Source organism: Leucopleurus acutus (genome assembly GCF_964270905.1).
Source record: "Leucopleurus acutus genome assembly, chromosome: X".
Lineage (NCBI taxonomy): Eukaryota > Metazoa > Chordata > Mammalia > Artiodactyla > Delphinidae > Leucopleurus > Leucopleurus acutus.
Window position 1 is genome coordinate 113,212,024 of NC_139148.1, and position 19,731 is coordinate 113,231,754.

At 36.6% G+C, this 19,731-nt stretch overlaps 1 pseudogene across 1 annotated transcript in view; it reads left to right on the plus strand.

Moving 5' to 3' along the window:
• Positions 1–216: 216 nt before the first annotated feature.
• The window catches only part of LOC309978053, a 61,183-nt pseudogene continuing 41,668 nt past the window's right edge, over positions 217–19,731 (plus strand). Inside the window, exon 1 of the transcript in view lies at positions 217–1,042. The product of the transcript in view is annotated as an uncharacterized misc_RNA (transcript). The remainder of the gene's footprint in view (positions 1,043–19,731) is intronic.

Sequence of the window (19,731 nt, forward strand, 5' to 3'; positions counted from 1 at the left end):
CACAATGGATTGTGCTACTTTGCAAATTAATCTTGTGCTGTGTATGAATGCTTCATCTTCCAAAATAGAACATAAACTTACAAACAGCATCACTTGTTTCATAGACATCTCCTCCTGATAGCACCTGATATACTACTGAGGATACAGCAAACACTCAATAAATGTTTCCCAAATTAAAATGATTTCAATTTCTTCTTCCTCAGCAGATAGAACACAATGGATATTCTGATTACAGATAATGCCAGCGAAGTGACAGAGTTCATCCTGGTGGGTTTGTCCAATCATCCAAAAGTCCAGGGTAGCAGTCTACCTGATTACATTGGTGGGTAACAGTCTCATCACTGTTGCGGTTAGAGTAGATAAGCAGCTTCACACCCCTATGTATTTTTTCTTAAGCAACTTGCCCTTCCTTGATATCTGCTACTCTAGCAATTCAGTGCCTTTTTTATTGTTCAATGGTTTAAGAGACTATCCCACCATTTCCTATACTAGCTGTTATGCTCAGATGACCATTGCTCTTTTTCTGGGGATGACAGAGTGCCTCATCCTTGATGTCATGGCTTATGATAGATTTATTGCAATATCCAATCCCCTGTGTCACACCATCATTATGAATGACCAGGTCTGCATACAGTTGGCTGTGGTGACCTGGGCTAGTGCCTTCCTTTTAGCAGTAATACCAATCACTGCAATTCTTGCCAGTTTTTGTGGACACAATATCATCAACCATTTTACCTGTGAGGCACAGGCCCTGTTGAAGCTCATCTGGTCAGACACCCTAGTCAGACTTATTCTGGGTCTGGTCATCGGTATATTGACACTGCCGCTGCACTTCACCTTCATCCTCATCTCTTATACTCGCATTGTGGTTGTTGTGCTGAGGATCCACTCTGCAGAGGCCAGGCTCAAAACTTTCTTCACCTGTGGATCCCATCTGACTGTGGTCACCATATTTTATGGGACAGCCACCTGCATGTACCTGAAACCTCAGTCAAGGGAGTACCGGGACCAGGGCAAAGTCACCTCTACATTTTACAGTGCTGTAAGCCCTGTGTTGAACTCTCTCATTTATACCTTGAGGAACAAGGATGTGAAAGATGCCCTAAGAAAAATAATTAAGAAGAAACAGTCCTAAAAAGGGCATGAATAACCCACAGAGGCTCATCTAACCAACAGCTTGACACTGACTTGTAAAAATAACAAGGTCCAAATACTAAACAATATTTTAGTAACGTAATTATTTTCAAATGTGTTTTTTTCTATTTCCAACAGGTGTGTGATAAAGAACTTACTCTCACTGAGAAAAACATTAAGCATTTACAATGTCATCCATTTAGGTAATAAATTATACAGGACAATCTTGTGGGAGAGCTTATAAAACAAAATAATAATTAGCACATTTGAATCCTGAGTAGCTTGATTTTGTTTTAATAAATGAGAAACATTTCAATATTCTAGATTCTCTTTTATAGATGATAAAGAGCAAACTTGTAAAATGGACAATTCTTAACTCAATACTTTTTGTATGAGGTATATTATGATTCAGGCTTAGAAATGATAGATGTGAGTGGGTAGAGAGAGAAAAATTACTCAACTGCTATATAAGACTTCCACATAGAAAGTCCTCTGCTGAAGCAACGAGCCCTTCAAGACTGTGTACATACTGAGGGCCAGAACTGATGACTCTACGGAACATACAATTGCATGTCTTGATCAGTAGATAGGGCCACATTTTCTCTGCCAATGTACCCTACTTCTGGATAATTGCATGCCACTTCCAAAGTTGTTGACCTCACATAGAGCAAATTTAACTCAGGAGGAACTCCTTAAAAGAAAACAAGCATGTACTGTATCTTTCGATCATAAGAATTATAATGTTCATTTTTTTAAAAACACATTGGGGGAGAAGAAATGAAATACCACCTATAATCCCAGCACTCAATGAGGCTTGCATAGGTGTTAGAATCTGGAAGACATGTATTTAAGTCTGGTACTCACGGTTGTGTGGTGTTTAGTTAGTTAGTTTCCATCTTTAAGCTTCAATTTTCTCATCTGTAAAATATGGATTATAAGAGTGCCTACCTCACAAACTCGTTTTGAGAATTAAATAGGATAATACGCGTTAGCTTCTACCACAATGACTGGCACATGGTGGACACAGAATACCCATCGGTCAAAAAAGAAAAAAACTGTCAATAACTCTCTAACACAAAGCCATTTTTGAGTGTTTGCTTATGTCTATATAAATAATGACTATATCATTTTTAAAATAATCCATGCAAATAGGATAGACTAAAAAATATGTTCCCACTGTGTTCTTAATTTGAATTTATCTTATTAGAAAGGAGATTGAATATGTTTCTCATGTTCATTGGTCATTTGTGTTTCAATAGTTAGGGTCTTTGTTGTTGGTTCAAACTGGCAATGAATCAGTCCAATTTTGGAAACAAAATGCTACACTCAGTAACATATGACTAATAAAAAGCCACAAAATTTGTTTCAACATTGATTGACTCCATCAGTTTTCAGATACATCCTGACAGGCAGATCCCCAGTTTGAGCCATTTTATTTCACTCTGGTAAGCACTCCTGCAATTAATGCCTAATCAGTCAACAACAGAAGCTGTTGTAAATGAAAATGAAAATAATAAAATGTGTGAATCCCAATAGAGAACTCTTTAGAAAGAGAATCTATGGTGTTATGCAAATTTCATTGTAACATTACCATTTTAACCTTGAACAAATTCTTGTGTAAGTTTTATTCCTGGTGTTTCTAAAACTTCTCGCTTAAACTAAAGCACCCCTAAAACTAAAGGGAAGGTACTAATAACTAACTAACAAGACACAGCAAGCAGATAAAGTCAAACACTAGAGGCGGGAAACAAACGTGATTCCTCAAAAGAAAGGAAAAATGCAGTAAAACTGCAAACCTAATACTTATTGGAATTTGATCATTTTCATTAGGGACTAAGAAGAGGTAGAATAGAACAAGCAATGAGATGTGCCTTTTGCTGACAGAAAGAAATTTATTGGGGAGAGGCAGGGACTTTTTTAGCTACAAGAGAAAATCAGACAGGTAAACTAATGTCTTCCCTTTTGATTACCTCAGGAAGAAGTTAGACAGGGTTCTCTCTAAAGAGAGAAATATGTTACATCCAGAAGTAGAGAACAAGCTGCAGGAAGACTTCTGACATGAAGTCAAGACTCTGGATGAAAAAAAAAGACTCTGGATGAATAGAAAGTGTAAGAGATTATAAGAACAATTAATCAGCTAGAGATATGTGTGTACGGTGCCTTTATGTTAAATGTTTATTGTGAGAGCTGTTTTCTTAAAACCTTCCTTGTATTACTAAGTAAACAGGTTAGAATTATAATAAACAGGCAATACTTTGGAACTACCTATGCCTTGGGAAACTTGTTTAAATTTCTTATCTCTGCCAAACAGCACTTTTGGCTTGCAGCTGATAATGGGCAACTCTGCCTCCCTGCACACCATCTCCTCAATAAGGTGTGCCAAAATCACAAGGCGACATCTTAAAAGGTTGAACTGACCCCTTAAAAATCAACAGCACTGAGAAGAGAGCTTCGTGCTGTGTACTGGCAGCAGCAAAGTGAAGAAAATGCACTTGAGAGCCATAGTAACAACTTTTCCTGTGTTTAAAAGAAAGAATTTAAAATTTGAAGAAGGCTAAGAATATATCATTGGCTTTTGAGTATGTCAACAACACCAGTACAAAGTAATAAGAAAATAAAATTATCTGCAGAATGACCCTTGAGTTTCTATAACTCATGAAAGCAGAACTGTGAAGTCTACCATTTTCATCATATGGAAAGGAGCACACAGAAAAGTGTTCATTTATTCCTGCAATAAATGAAGTTTTGTTGAATATGATGTAAATAATATAATATGATATAAAGGAAAGCATACAATATGTACCTTTTTAGCATAATGTTTTCAAGGTTCATCTATGTTGAGTAACGTTTTATAGCTGAATGATATTCCATTGTATTGGATATATCACATTTTGTTTATCTATTCATCAGGTGCTTGTCCCTATGTTTTCAGAAATAATAATCTTCAGGATGTGAATACATGTGTCTGCAAAACTAGAGAAATAGGGGAATCCACACCATAGCAATATATAGTTTCCAATTTCTCCACATGCTAGCTAAGTCTTGTTAGTGTACAATTAGATTTTTATAGCCATCTTAGTGGGCTAAAACTAGTATCTCATTGTGATTTTTATTTGCATTTTCTTAATAACTAATGATGTGCATCTTTTCATGTGCTTGTTTTGTGAATCTTCCAACTTTGTTAGTTTTCAAAATTGATTTCGCTACTGTGGGCCCCTTGCATTTCCATATGAATTTTAGGGTTGATGGGCCAATTTCTAAAAAATTCCAGCTGGGATTTAGATAGAGATTGGGTTGAACCTATAGATCAATTGGGGGAGTATTGCCCTCTTCCTATTTTCCAATATTAAGTCTTCCTAGTCATGAAAATAGGAAATTTTCCCATTTAGTTAGGTCTTCTTTACTTTCTTTCAACAGTTTTTTGTCGTTTTCATTGGACAAGTCTTGCACTTCTTTTGTTAAATTTATTCCTAAGTATTTTATCCTTTTTTATGTTATGGTAATTGGAATTACTTTCTTAATTTCATTTTTGATCATTCATTGCTAGTTTATAGAAATACCATTGATTCAGTATATTTTTGTTGAAAGAGCTTATTAGTTCTAATAATTTTTTCTGTGGGTTCCTTAGGATTTCCTATATACAAGATAATGACACTTGTGAATAGAGCTAACAGTACTTCTTTTCCAATATGGATGATTTCTAATTTTTATTTTTATTTATTTATTTTTGCCTAATTGCCCTGGCAAAAAATGCAGAACAATGTGGAATAGAAGTGGCAAAAGTAGAAATCCTGGTCTTCTTCCAGGATCTTAGGGGGAAAACTTGCAGTCTTTCACCATTAATTACAATGTCAGTTGTGCGGTTTTCATCTATGGCCTTTATCAGGTTGAGTAACATTCCTTCTGTTCCTAGTTGCCCAATGCTTTTAATTTAATTTTTATTTTTTTGGCTGAGTTGGGTCATCATTGCTGCATGCTTGCTTTCTCTAGTTGCAACGAGCGGGGGCTACTCTTCGTTATGGTGCACGGGGTTCTCATTGTGGTGGCTTCTCTTGTTGTGGAGCACGGGCTCTAGGCTCGTGGGCTTCAGTAGTTGTGGCTCGTTGGCTCTAGAGTGCAGGCTCAGTAGTTGTGACACACAGGCTTAGCTGCTCTGCAGCATATGGGATCTTCCTGGACCAGGGCACGAACCTGTGTCACCTGCATTGGCAGGCATATTCCCAACCACTGCGCCACCAGGGAAGTCCCCTCAATGCTTTTTTATTATGAAAAGGTATTAGATTTTGTAAAATTATTTAACTGTATCTGTTTAGATGATGATGTGGCTTTTGTCCTTTAATGAATTAATATAGTGTATTACATAGATATGTTAAGTCAACCTTGCATTTCTGGGATAAATATCACTTAGTTATGGCAAATAATTCTTTTTATATGATGCTGGATTTGCTTTGCTAGTGTTTAGTTAAGGATTTGGGATCTATATTCAAAAGGGATACTAGTTTGTAGTTTTCTTGTGATGTGTGTCTGGTTTTGGTATAAGGATAATATCAGCCCTATTGAATAACTTGGGAAGTTTTCCCTTCTCTTCTATTTTTGGAAGAGTTTGTGAAGGACTGGTGTCAATTATTCTTCAAATGTTTGGAAGAATTCTCCAGTGAATCTATATTGGTTAGAACTTTTCTTTGCGGAAAGATGTTTGATTATTAATTCAATCACTTTACTTATAATAGGTCTATTTAGATTGTCTATTCCTTCTTGAGGCATTTTGTGTTTTTTGGAATTTGTTCATTGAATTTGGCTTATCAAACTTATTGGCATACAATGATTAACAGTATTCCCTTATAATTATTCTCATGTCTCTAAGTTTGGTAGTGATGTCCCAAATTTCATTTTTGATTTTATAAATTTGAGTTTTCTTTCTCTTTTTCTTGGTCAATCAAGCTAAAAGTTTATCATTTTTTTAATCTCTCCAAAGAATAAATGTTTAGTTTTGATGCATTTCTATATGATTTTTCTCTTCTCTATTTATTTCCATTCTAATCTTTATTATTTGTTTCTCAATGCTTGTTTTGAGTTTAGTTTTATCTTCACTTTCTAGTTTCTTTACATAAAAGCTTAGGTTACTGAAATATTTCTCTTTTTACTATAGACGTTTATAGCTAAAACTTTCTAAGCACTGATTTAACTGTACCTCATGAATTTCGGTATTTTATGTGTTTTCACTCATTTCAAAGAACTTCCTAACTTACCTTTTCATTTCTTTTATGACCTATTGATTACTTAGAGTATTTGTTTAATTTTCATATATTTGGGAATTACTCTAATTCTTGTTTTTAATTTCTAATTTTATTCCATTGTGGTCATAAACGTACTTGTATGTTTTAAATTATTTTCCATTTATTGAGAATTATTGCATTTCTTAGTTTTTGATCTATCCTGGAAATGTTTTATGTGCACTTGAGAGGAATGTTAATTCTGTTGATGTCAAGTGGAGTCAACAGAATTGGATAGATCCAGTTGGTTTACAGTGTTGTTAAAGCCTTTTATTTTCTTGTCTTCTGTTTAGTTATTCTATCAATGATTGAAAATGGGGTATGGAAGTCTCTAACTATTATTGTTGAATTGTCTATTTCTCACTTAAATTCTGTCATATTTTACTTTATGTACATTGTGACTCAGTTGTTAGATGCATATGTTGTTAGATGCATATAGCATATAACTATTGTGTCTCCTTGATGGATTGACACTTTAATCATTACAAAATGTTCTCCTTTGTCTGTAGTAACAATGTTTGTCTTAAGGTCTATTATGTCTAATATTAGTTTAGCTCCACCAGCTCTATTTTTGGTGCTGCTTGCATGTTTTCTAAACTTTTATTTTCAATACATTTGTGTCTTTGAATCTAAAGTGAGTTTCTTGTAGATAGTATACAGTTGGATCATGTTTTGATATTTTCTAAATCCCATTGGCCAGTTTCTATCTTTTGGTTGGAGAGTTTAGTCCATTTACATTTAATGTAATTATTGATATGGTAGGATTTAGACCTGCCATTTTGCTTTTACTTTTCCGTATGTCTTATATCTCATTTGTTACTCTATTCCTCCATTATTATTTTCTTTTGTGTTAATATACATTTTCTAGTATTTCATTTTAATTCAATTGTTTCTTTTAATATATATTTTTAGTTATGTACTTAATGGTTGCTTTTGGAATTATAATTAACATCTTAATATATAGCAATCTAGTTTGGATAAATAACACTTGAATTTCAACAGTATACATAAACTTTGTTCTTATATAACTCAGTTCCTTCCCCCCTTATTTGTAATATTGTCATACAAATTATATCTTTATATCTTAGAAGCCAATAAACATAATTTTATAATTATTTCTAAATCTTTGAAAGAGTTTGGGTAGTGGAGAGTCCTGATCTGACTTACATTTTTAAAGAGTAACTCTGACTGTTAAATGAAAAACATGACTTTAATGGGGGCAAGGACAGAAGCTTTGAGACTATGTAGAAGGATATTGCAATAACCCAGGTAAAAGATGATGTTGGCTCAGAACAAGGTGGTAATCAAAGTAGTGAGAAGTGATAGGATTTTGGAAATATTTGAAGGAAGGGACATCAGAATTCAAAGATGGTGGATCAGGGGTGTGAAGGAAAGAGTTAAGGATGACTCAAATGATTATGCTCTAAACAACTAGATATGGGGGATAATAGAGATGGAGGTTATCAGGGAATATTTTGGAGATGGAAAGTGCAAGGAGAGAGCAAGATTTCAGTTTTACACATGTTAATTTTGAGATGTGTATTAAGCAAAAAAGAGGCAATATCACTAAACAGTTAAACATATGAATCTGGAGTTCAGAGGAGAGAGGTAAACTAGAAATATAAATATGGAAATTTTCAAAATACAGAGTATATTTAGAGCCATGGTATGAATGAGATTGTCAAGAGAAAGTAGCAGGAGAAGACAAAAATCCAAGAACTCTGACCTGAGGAACTCCAACATTCAGAGGTCATGGAGAAAAAGAACCTGCAAAAGATATAGACGTAGAGAGGCCAGTGAGTTGTAAAGCAAATTACAGGGGTCTATTGTCCCAGAAAACAAAAAAACAAAGGTTCTCAAGAGGGAGAGAATGACCAACTCTTTCAAATGCTGCATATAGACCAAGATGAGAACAGATAATGAACCAGAAAACTGGCATTTTCTATGAAGTGAAATCAAGATAGATATCACTTTCCATTTAATAAACTGGTTACTGAGAGAAGAAGTGATTGTTCCCATGGTTACACAAACCCCTCCCCAGAAATTGATATATATTATAGAAAGAACAACAGATAACTGTATGACATATTCAGTTTCACTTGTAAATGTATCAGCACAATTCAGCCTGTGATATGTCATGCAAATTTTTTTTTTCTCTTTTGAACATTTTTTAAAAGAGAACAAATTTGGAGTCTGGTAATGGCAGAGTGGCTTGTTTTGGACCAACTGTCTCACAGATTAAAAAAAAATCTGGAGAGAATATTAGACATGAACTATTTGGAAGCATAATCTGCAGAGTATTCAAACTGTCAAAAGAACACAATCACACTAGGTGCAATCCATATTTATATGGCTTTTACTCTGAAGACATTACCCAGGAAATTTGGTGTCAGGTAGCTAAAGCACAAGCAGAAATCTCAAATCATATTGGCTTGGGGTACCAGAGAATGGATTTGGGGCTTTCCAGAGCGGCTAAAATTTGAATGAAGAAGTCCCAAAAAGAGGAGCATCACACAAAGGTGAGCCCCAATTTTTAAGTACTAACTCCCATTAAATACATAGATGACCTTTGAATTGCACATGTACAGAAAAAAAACAATAAGAAAACAAAAAGCAACAGAAATATGGCAGAAAATTGGAACAGAGATTTTAGCCATTGCTCACCATAAGGGCAACAGAGTTTGGAGGCTGAATTCAATAAAGTTACAGGATCTTCATAAATATCTTAGGTTTTCTATAGAAACTTCCAAAAGAGTATGCCTCAGGAATAAAGACTATGTCCAAGGATTTAACCTAAGACTAAGGGTAAAACTGAATCAGACTCACTAACAAAGTATTAAGTGAAGGCTCTAAAAGTTCAAGATGATCTGGTTATAATTGAACTGTCAGCTAGAAAATAAAATATCTTTAGGAAGAAGATAAGAGAATCAAAAATCTCTTAAAATATCATCAGTGTTATCCATTATACAATCAAATATTACTAAAAGTGTGAATAAAGAGAAAAATGTAACACAAAGTTGTAAGAAATAAGTAAATAGGAATAGATACCATAATGACTCAGATGTTGAATAAGCAAAGAAGGATTATTAAAAGCTGTCAAAATTTGTTCAAAGACTTAAAAGAAAAGGTGGTCAAGATAAGTGGGCAAATTGGCATCCCAAGGCAAAAACTAAAACGATGAAAAAGAATCAAATGGAAATTCTAGGACTGAAAAGTATACTCTTTGAAATGAAAAATCAATGGCTTGGAGCTGGTAAAAAAAATGGTTAACAAAGTTGGAGACAGAGTGATACAAATTATCCCATCTGGGAAAAAAGTAAAGATAAAGAAAATTTTTAGAACATTATCAACCATGTTGACTGAACACATTTATAAAACACTGCATGCAATAATTTCAGAAAAAACATACTTTGAGGTATACACAGAATTTTAAGATAGATCAGTGCTGGACCATAAAATGTCTTAATAAATTTCACATATTTAAATCTAACAGGATTTCTTTTTTGGCCATAATGAAAATTAGTTAGAAATCAACAATAATAGAATATCTGAGAAACTCCCACATTTTTGGAATTTAAACAGCACATGACTGAGTAACCCATGGATTAAGGGAAAAATCACAGAAAAATTATAGAATACTTCAAACTAAGTGAACATGAAGACAATACATAAAAATTCATGAGATGGAGCAAAAGCAGTGCTTTGGGGGACATTTATAACTTCAAATGTTTATATTATAAAGAAGAAAGATATAAAATCAATTATCTATAATTTACTGTAAGAAGTTAGCCAGATAGACTTAATTGATATTTATGGGATATTCCATCCATAAGCAGAAGAATACACTTTCTTCTCAAGTGAACATGGAACATTCTCCAGGATAGATCACATCTTGGGTCACAAATCAAGCCTTGGAAAATTTAAGAAAACTGAAATCATATCAACCATCTTTTCCGACCACAACACTATGAGATTAGAAATCAAATACAGGGGAAAAAAAACCTAAAAAAACACAAACACACGGAGGATAAACAATATGTTACTAAATAACCAATGGATCACTGAAGAAATCAAAGGGGAAATCAAAAAATACCTAGAAACAAATGACAACAAAACCATGAAGATCCAAAGCCCATGGACAAAGCAAAAGAAGTTCTAAGAGGAAAGTTTAGAGCAATACAATCTTACCTCATGAAACAAGAAAAATCTCAAACTACCTAACCTTACACCTAAAGCAACTAGAGGAAGAAGAACAAACAAAATCCAACGTTAGTAGAAGGAAAGAAAACATAAAAATCAGATCAGAAATAGAAACAAAGAAAACAATAGCAAAGATCAATGAAACTGAAAGCTTGTTCTTTGAGAAGATAAACAAAATACATAAAACTTTAGCCACACTCATCAAGAAAAAAAGGGAGAAGACTCAAATCCATAAAATTAGAAATGAAAAAGGAGAAGTTACAACAGACATCAGAGAAATACAAAGGATCAGAGGAGAATACTACAAGCAATTATATGCCAATAAAATGGACAACCTAGACGAAATGGACAAATTCTTAGAAACCTAAACCTTCCAACACTGAACAAGGAAGAAACAGAAAATATGAACAGACAAATCACAAGTAATGAAATTGAAACCGTGATTAAAACTCTTCCAACAAAGTCCAGGACCAGATGGCTTCACAGGCTATTTCTATCAAATATTTAGAGAAAAGCTAACATCCATCCTTCTCAAACTCTTGAAAAAATTGCAGAGGGTGGAGCACTCCCAAATTCATTCCATAAGGCCACCATCACCCTGATACCAAAACCAGAAAAAAATCACAAAAAAAGAAAATTACAGGGCTTCCCTGGTGGCGAAGTGGTTGACAGTCTGCCTGCTGATGCAGGGGACACAGGTTCGTGCCCCGGTCTGGAAAGATCCTACATGCCGCAGAGCGGCTGGGCCCGTGAACCATGGCCGCTGAGCCTGTGAGTCCGGAGGCTGTGCTCCACAACAAGAGAGGCCACAACAGTGAGAGGCCCATGTAACACACACACACACAAAAGAAAATTACAGGCCAATATCACATGAACATAGACGCAAAAATCCTCAACAAAATACTAGCAAACAGAATCAAACAACACATTAAAAGGATCATACATCATGATCAAGTGGGATTTATCCCAGGGATGCAAGGATTCTTCAATGTACTCAAATCAGTGTGATACACCATATTGACAAATGCAAGAATAAAAGAGCATGATCATCTCAAGAGATGCAGGAAAACCTTTTGACAAAATTCAACACTGATTTATGATAAAAATTCTCCAGAAAGTGGGCACAGAGGGAACCTAACTCAAGACAATAAAAGCCATATACGACAAACCTACAGCAAACATCATCCTCAATGGTGAAAAACTGAAAGCATTTCCTCTAAGATCAGGAACAAGACAAGGATGTCCATTCTCACCACTTTTATTCAACATAGTTTTGGAAGTCCTTGCCATGGCAATCAGAGAAGAAAAAGAAATAAAAGGAATCCAAATTGGAAAAGAAGTAAACCTGTCACTTTTTGCAGATGACATGATACTATACACAGAAACTCCTAAAGATGCTACCAGAAAACTACTAGAGCTAATCAATGAATTTGGTAAAGTAGCAGGATACAAAATTAATGCACAAAAATCTCTTGCGTTCCTATACACTAATGATGAAAAATCTGAAAGAGAAATTAAGGTAACACTCCCATTTACCACTGTAAATAAAAGAATGAAATACCTAGGAATAAACCTACCTAAGGAGACATAAGACCTGTATGCAGAAAACTAAAAGACACTAATGAAAGAAATTAAAGATGATACAAACAGATGGAGAGATATATACAATGTTCTTGGATTGGAAGAATCAACATAGTGAAAATGAGTATACTCTCCAAAGCAATCTACAGATTCAATACAATCCCTATCAAACTACCAATGGCATTCTTCACAGAATTAGAATAAAAAATTTTACAATTCATATGGAAACACAGAAGACTCCGAATAGCCAAAACAATCTTGAGAAAGAAAAATGGAGCTAGAGGAATCAGGCTCCTGGACTTCAGACTATACTATGAAGCTATAAAAATCAAGGCAGTATGGTACTGGCACAAAAGCAGAAATATAGATCAATAGGATAGAAAGCCCAGAGATAAACGCATGCATATACGGTCACCTTATTTCTGAAAAAGGAGGCAAGAATATATACAATGGAGAAAAGATACCCTCTTCAATAAGTGCTGCTGGTAAAACTGGACAGCAACATGTAAAAGATTGAAATTAGAACACTCCGTAACACCACACACAAAAATAAACTCAAAATGGATTAAAGACCTAAATGTAAGGCTAGACACTATAAAACTCTTAGAGGAAAACATAGGCAGAACACTCTATAACATGAATCACAGCAAGATCATTTTTGATCAACCTCCTACAGAAGTGGATATAAAAACAAACATAAATAAATGGGACCTAATGAAACTTAAGAGCTTTTACACAGCAAAGGAAACCATAAACATGACAAAAAGACAACACTCACAATGGGAGAAAACATTTGGAAACGAAGCAACTGACAAAGGATTGATCTCCAAAATTTATAATCAGCTCATGTAGTTCAATATCAAAAAAACAAAAAATCCAATCCAAAAATGGGCAGAAGACCTAAATAGACATTTCTCCAAAGAAGATATACAGATTGCCAACAAACACATGAAAGGATGCTCAACATCACTAATCATTAGAGAAATGCAAATCAAGACTACAGTTTTTTTGTTTTATTTTGGTTTTTGGTGGGGCTAATGGTGGACTCTGGGAGGGCTCATGCCAAGGAGTAGTTCCCAGAACTTCTGCTGCCAGTGTCCTTTTCGTCACGGTGACCACAGCCACACCCTGCCTCTGCAGGAGACCCTCCAACACTAGCAAGGGGAAGAGAGTAAGAAGCCTTCAAAGAAACATTGCCCATGACCTGAGAAGGAAACAAAATGTGCAAGGAGAAGCCATTTTGCTAGTCTTAAGGTCATTCTCATCAAGAGTTGCTGTAGAGGCCTTCCAGGAAGATGGCGGAAGAGTAAGACGTGGAGATCACCTTCCTCCCCACAGACACATCAAAAATACATCTACACGTGGAACAACTCCTACAGAACATCTACTGAACGCTGGCAGAAGACCTCAGACCTCTCAACAGGCAAGAAACTCCACACGTACCTGGGTAGGGGAAAAGAAAAAAGAATAAATAGAGACAAAAGAATAGGGATGGGACCTGCACCAGTGGGAGGGAGCTGTGAAGGAACAAACGTTTCCGCACACTAGAAACCCCCTCACAGGTGCAGATTGCGGGTGGCGGAGGTTGGAAGCTTCGGGGCCGCGGAGGAAAGCGCAGCCACAGGGGTGCGGAGGGCAAAGCGGAGAGACTCCCGCACAGAGGTTCGGTGCCGACCAGCACTAACCAGCCCAAGAAGCTTGTCTGCTCACCAACGGGGAGAGCGGAGCTGGGAGCTGAGGCTCGGGCTTCGGTCAGAGCGCAGGGAGAGGACTGGCGGCGTGAACATAGCCTGAAGGGGTTAGTGCACGACGGCTAGCCGGGAGGGACGCCGGGAAAAAGTCTGGAGCTGCCGAAGAGGCAAGAGACTTCTTCTTCCCTCTTTGTTTCCTGGTGCGCGAGGAGAGGGGATTAAGAGCACTGCTTAAAGGAGCTCCAGAGACGGGTGTGAGCCGCGGCTAACAGCGCGGACCACAGAGACAGGCAAGAGACGCTAAGGCTGCTGCTGCCACCACCAACAAGCCTGTGTGAAAGCACAGGTCACCATCCACACATTCCCTCCCGGGAGCCTGTGCAGCCCGCCACTGCCAGGGTCCCGGGATCCAGGGACAATTTCCCCAGAAGAATGCACGGCACACCTCAGGCTGCTATAACGTCACGCCGGCCTCTGCCGCTGCAGGCTGGCCCCGCACTCCGTCCCCCTCGCTCCCCCCGGCCTCAGTGAGCCAGAGCCCCCAGATGAGCGGCTCCTTTAACCCCGTTCTGTCTGAGCGAAGAACAGACGCCCTCCAGCAACCTACACGCAGAGGCGGGGCCAAATCCAAAGCTAAGCCCCAGGAGCTGTGCGAACAAAGAAGCAGAAGGGAAATCGCTCTCTGCAGCATCAGGAGCAGCGGATTAAATCTCCACAATCAACTTGATGTACCCTGCACCTGTGGAATACCTGAATAGACAATGAATTATCCCAAATTGAGAAGGTGGACTTTGAGAGCAAGATTTAATATTTTTTCCCCTTTTCCTCTTTTTCTGAGTGTGTATGTGTATGCTTCTGTGTGAGATTTTGTCTGTATAGCTTTGCTTTCACCATTTGTCGTAGGGTTCTATCCATCCATTTTTTTTGTTTTCGTTTTTGTATTTTTATACTCTTTAAAAAAACTTTTTTCTTTATAATTATTTTTTTATTTTAACAAATTTATTTTATTTTACCTTACTTTATTTTCTTTTATTCTCTTTCTTTCTTTCCATTTTTCTTCCTTTCATTCTGAGCCATGTGGATGAAAGGCTCTTGGTGCTACAGCCAGCACTCAGTGCTGTACCTCTGAGGTGGGAGAGCCAACTTCAGGACACTGGTCCACAAGAGACCTCCCAGCTCCACATAATATCAAACGGCAATAATCTCCCAGAGATCTCCATCTCAACACCAACATGCAGCTTCACTCAATGACCAGCAAGCTACAGTGCTGGACACCCTATGCCAAACAACTAGCAAGACAGGAACACAACCACACCCATTAGCAGAGAGGCTGCCTAAAATCATAATAAGTCCACAGACAGCCCAAACACACCACCAGACATAGGCCTGCCCACCAGAAAGACAAGATCCAGGCTCATCCACCAGAACACAGGCACTAGTCCCCTCCACCAGGAAGCCTACACAACCCACTAAACCAACTTTAGCCACTGGGGACAGACACCAAAAACAACGTGATCTACGAACCTGCAGCCTGCAAAAAGGAGACCCCAAACACAGTAAGATAAGCAAAATGAGAAGACAGAAAAACACACAGCAGATGAAGGAGCAAGATAAAAACCCACCAGACCTAACACATGAAGAGGAAATAGGCAGTCTACCTGAAAAACAATTCAGAATAATGATAGTAAAGATGATCCAAAATCTTAGAAATAGAATACAGAAAATGCAAGAAACATTTAACAAGGACCTAGAAGAACTAAAGATGAAACAAACAACGAAGAACATCACAATAAATGAAATTACAAATACTCTAGAAGGGATCAATAACAGAATAACTGAGGCAGAAGAACGGATAAGTGACCGGGAAGATGAAATAGTGGAAATAACTACTGCAGAGCAGAATAAAGAAAAACGAATGAAAAGAACTGAGGACAGTCTCAGAGACCTCTGGGACAACATTAAACGCACCAACATTCGAATTATAGGGGATCCAGAAGAAGAAGAGAAAAAGAAAGGGACTGAGAAAATATTTGAGGAGATTATACATGAAACTTCCCTAATATGGGAAAGGAAATAGCTAATCAAGTCCAGGAAGCACAGAGACTCCCACACAGGATAATCCAAGGAGAAACACGCCAAGACACATATTAATCAAACTGTCAAATACTAAATACAAAGAAAACATATTAAAATCAGCAACGGAAAAACAACAAATTACACACAAGGGAGTCCCATGAGGTTAACAGCTGATTTTTCAGCAGAAACTGCAAGCCAGAAGGGACAGGCAGGACATATTTAAAGTGATGAAGGAGAAAAACCTACAACCAAGATTACTCTACTCAGCAAGGATCTCATTCAGATTTGACGGAAAAATTAAAACCTTTAGAGACAAGCAAAAGCTGAGAGTTCAGCACCACCAAACCAGCTTTACAACAAATGCTAAAGGATCTTCTCTAGCCAAGAAACAAAGAGAAGGAAAAGACCTATAATAACAAACCCAAAACAATTAAGAAAATGGGAATAGGAACATACATATCGATAATTACCTTAAATGTAAATGGATTAAATGCTCCCACCAAAAGACACAGACTGGCTGAATGAATACAAAAACAAGACCCATATACATGCTGTCTACAAGAGACCCACTTCAGACCTAGAGACACATACAGACTGAAAGTGACGGGATGGAAAAAGATATTCCATGCAAATGGAAACCAAAAGAAAGCTGGAGTAGCAATTCTCATATCAGACAAAATAGACTTTAAAATAAAGACTATTACAATAGACAAAGAAGGACACTACATAATGACCAAGGGATTGATCCAAGAAGAAGATATAACAATTGTAAGTATTTATGCACCCAACATAGGAGCACCTCAATAAATAAGGAAAATACTAACAGCCATAAAACAGGAAATCGACAGTAACACATTCACAGTGGGGGACTTTAACACCCCACTTTCACCAATGGACAGATCATCCAAAATGAAAATAAATAAGGAAACACAAGCTTTAAATTGTACATTAAACTAGATGGACTTAATTGATATTTATAGGAATTTCCATCCAAAAACAACAGAATACACATTTTTCTCAAGTGCTCATGGAACATTCTCCAGGACAGATCATATCTTGGGTCACAAATCAAGCCTTGGTAAATATAAGAAAATTGAAATTGTATCAAGTATCTTTTCCGACCACAACGCTATGAGACTAGATATCAATTACAGGAAAAGATCTGTAAAAAATACAAACACATGGATGCTAAACAATACACTACTTAATAACAAAGTGATCACTGAAGAAATCAAAGAGGAAATAAAAAAGTACCTAGAAACAAATGACAATGGAGACACGACGACCCAAAACCTATGGGATGCAGTAAAAGCAGTTCTAAGATGGAAGTTTATAGCAATACAATCCGCCTTAAGAGACAGGAAACATCTCGAGAAAACAACCTAACCTTGCACATAAAGCAATTAGAGAAAGAAGAACAAAAAAACCACAACGTTAGCAGAAGGAAAGAAATCATAAATATCAGATCAGAAATAACTGAAAAAGAAATGAAGGAAACGATAGCAAAGATCAATAAAACTAAAAGCTGGTTCTTTGAGAAGGTAAACAAAATTTATCACCTATTAGCCAGATTCATGAAGAAAAAAAGTGAGAAGACTCCAATCAATAGAATTTGAAATGAAAAAGGAGAAGTAACAACTAACACTGCAGAAATACAAAAGATCATGAGAGATTACTACAAGCAACTCTATGCCAATAAAATGGACAACCTGGAAGAAATGGACAAATTCTTAGAAATGCACAACCTGCCAAGACTGAATCACAAAGAAATAGAAAATATGAACAGACCAATCACAAGCACTGATTGAAACTGTGATTAAAAATCTTCCAACAAATAAAAGCCCAGGACCAGATGGCTTCACAGGTGAATTCTATCAAACATTTAGAGAAGATCTAACACCTATCTTTCTCAAACTCTTCCAAAATATAGCAGAGGGAGGAACACTCCCAAACTCATTCTACAATCCCACCATCACCCTGATACCAAAACCAGACAAGGATGTCACAAAGAAAGAAAACTACAGGCCAATATCGCTGATGAACATAGATGCAGAAATCCTCAACAAAATACTGGCAAACAGATTCCAACAGCACATTAAAAATATCATACAAAATGATCAAGTGGGGTTTATTCCAGGAATGCAAGGAGTCTTCACTATATGCAAATCAATCAATGTGATACACATATTAACAAATTGAAGGAGAAAAACCATACCACCTCAATAGATGCAGAGAAAGCTTTCGACAAAATTCAACACCCATTTATGATAACAACCCTACAGAAAGTAAGCATAGAGGGAACTTTCCTCAACATAATAAAGGGCATATATGACAAACCCACAGTCAACATCATCCTCAATGGTGAAAAACTGAAAGTACTTCCACTAAGATCAGGAACAAGACAAGGTTGCCAACTCTCACCACTCTTATTCAACATAGTTTTGGAAGTTTTAGCCACAGCAATCAGAGAAGAAAAGGAAATAAAAGGAATCCAAATAGGAAAAGAAAAAGTAAAGCTGTCACTGTTTGCCGATGACATGATGCTATACATAGAGAATCCTAAAGATGCTACCAGAAAACTACTACAGCTAATCAATGACTTTGGTAAAGTAGCAGGATACAAAATTAATGCACAGAAATATCTGGCATTCCTATACACTAATGATGAAAAACCTGAAAGTGAAAGCAAGAAAACACTCCCATTTACCACTGCAACAAAAAGAATAAAATATCTAGGAATAAACCTACCTAAGGAGACAAAAGACGTGTATGCAGAAAATTATAATACACTAATGAAAGAAATTAAAGATGACACAAATAGATGGAGAGATATACCATGTTCTTGGATTGGAAGAATCAACATTGTGAAAATGACTCTACTACCCAAAGCAACCTACAGATTCAGTGCAATCCCTATCAAACTACCACTGGCATTTTTCACAGAACTAGAACAAGAAATTTCACAGTTTGTATGGAAAAACAAAAGACCCCAAATAGCCAAAGCAATCTTGAGAAGAAAAAACGGAGCTGGAGGAATCAGGCTGCCTGACTTCAGACTATACCACAAAGCTACAGTAATCAAGGCCGTATGGTACTGGGACAAAAGCAGAAATATAGATCAATGGAACAGGACAGAATGCCCAGAGATAAACCCACACACATATGGTCACCTTATCTTTGATAAATGAGGCAGGAATGTACAGTGGAGAAAGGACAACCTCTTCAATAATTGGAGCTGGGAAAACTGGACAGCTACATGTAAAAGAATGAAATTAGAGCACTCCCTCACACCAAACACCAAAATAAACTCAAAATGGATTAAAGACCTAAATATAAGGCCAGATACTCTAAAACTCTTAGAGGAGAACACAGGCAGAACACTCTATGACATAAATCACAGCAAGATCCTTTTTGACCCACTTCCTAGAGAAATGGAAATAAAAACAAAAATAAATATATGTGACCTAATGAAACTTCAAAGTTTTTGCACAGCAAAGGAAACCATAAACAAGATCAAAAGACAACACTCAGAAGGGGAGAAAATATTTGCAAATGAAGCAACTGACAAAGGATTAATCTCCAAAATTTACAAGCAGCTCATGCAGCTCAATAACAAAATAACAAACAACCTAATCCAACAATGGGCAGAAGACCTAAATAGACATTTCTACAAAGAAGATATACAGAGTGCCAACAAACACATGAAAGAATGCTCAACATCATTAATCATTAGAGAAATGCAAATCAAAACTACAATGAGATGTCATCTCACACCG